The 1636-nt window shown below is 36.8% G+C and overlaps 1 protein-coding gene across 1 annotated transcript in view; it reads left to right on the top strand.

Moving 5' to 3' along the window:
• The window catches only part of LOC103147045 (gastrula zinc finger protein XlCGF57.1-like), a 32521-nt gene that overhangs the window by 26447 nt on the left and 4438 nt on the right, over positions 1–1636 (top strand). The gene's annotated exons all lie outside the window — the stretch shown is intronic.

Raw genomic sequence — 1636 nt, 5'->3', positions numbered from 1 at the left:
GTTGACTCTGTGAAGGAAGAAAGTGAAGGTAAAACACTTAATCTGATAATTATGAAATAGTTATGGTCATGAGAACCTATGGAAGAATCAAGAAAAAGGGAAAGAGCTGTAGACAGCTAAGTTCCTACTCTAGACATAAACAGCTAGATGTGAACTGGGGCAGAACAGGTCTCGTTGCCCTGTGTGAGGTGCAGCCAGAGATGCCAAGCAGTCTTCACTGCACTTTTGATCGATTTGTCTGCGTAATCACGTCAAGGTTTACTTTAATTTTAATCTACTGCTACTGGTCAAACAAAAACAAAGCTGATCTTCTGCGGATTTTTTTCTTCTTACACAGTTTTCTGTTTTTTAATTCGCAGAGATAATCAATGTTTTTTTTAAACTTAGTGTGTGTCATGCTCGCTAATAGGTTGACAGAGATCAGTCAGCCATCATGCACTGTTTTCCCACTTGTGCTTATTTAGAAGTTGTAATTGTTGCAATAAAATGATGGAAGCTCGCTGCTCACAGTTAGGCTTCCTGAAAAGATGGCAGTGTAGGCTTGTTATTCTATTAAACTGCATGTTAATGTAAAATATGACATATAAAGCTGCAGTATGGACTTTTATAAATATAAAAAATATTCATTTACATATTTGTTGAAACTGTCGATATGTTGTGACAATATACAGGGCCGACCCAAGCCTCCATGGGGCCCTTAGTGAAATCTGGTTTTGGGGTGTTCTGTCATATCATCATACGTTTAGTACCAACTGACGGCTATATCTGTCAGACAGGTAAACGCTGTCATTACCATATGATTTTATTTAATCAGCAACATAGAATCATGAAGTTGATCGTCATACACTTTGTTATTAACAGCAGTATGACATCCTGACTTAGTGGTTAACTAGTCATACCATCATCAAGCAACAGGGAGGTGAGTTTTACACTGGCGTGTTTTGTAGTTGACTTTAGCTAGTCCTTGCTTCAAATACACTTTGAAACCACGACAATGCATGTATATCTAACTAGTAATCATTGAAAACAATTTGTTGACTTATTTTCGTCGTAACTTGTCGCGTATGCTGAACTGACAACTCCTCTGAAGGTCGGACTTCTTAATGCGCATGCGCAGGCATGCGTACTCACTGCATGTATTCTGACGGCGTATGATGATCTGATAGAACAGGGGCCCTCTGTTTCTGCTAACAATGTGGATGGCTGCAATCAACAGTCATATGATTAGCTCATTCACACACCTACTTTTAACTTATTGCATCTCTGACAGTGTTGCTTACATTATATCCTATATATAATACAGGATACATTTATTTCACGTGTTTGCTGCAGGAAATCAGCAACTGTGGTAGGTTAAACAGTCCTTAGTGTAAAATTTAGCCAAGATGTCCATGTAGGCCTTTTGCAATAAATAATCACATGATAAATTAAAACTTCATAATCCATTTTATTTGTTGTTTGAGTATTTAACATGTCGTCCAGTTCCAGTGTTAAATATTCAATAGAATTTAAAGTTTATTAATGTGGTCTTGTGTTATTATGCCATTACCAGTATATTACTTGAAAATGATCTCAAAACAACAATATTATCATTTATCGTAATAACTTCAGGCCTTTCTTTGTTCATGTGTTTCCT

Source organism: Poecilia formosa, unplaced genomic scaffold (assembly GCF_000485575.1).
Source record: "Poecilia formosa unplaced genomic scaffold, Poecilia_formosa-5.1.2 Scaffold173, whole genome shotgun sequence".
NCBI lineage: Eukaryota > Metazoa > Chordata > Actinopteri > Cyprinodontiformes > Poeciliidae > Poecilia > Poecilia formosa.
Note: the sequence above shows the minus strand (reverse complement) of the source record. Positions and strands in the feature narration are given on the sequence as shown.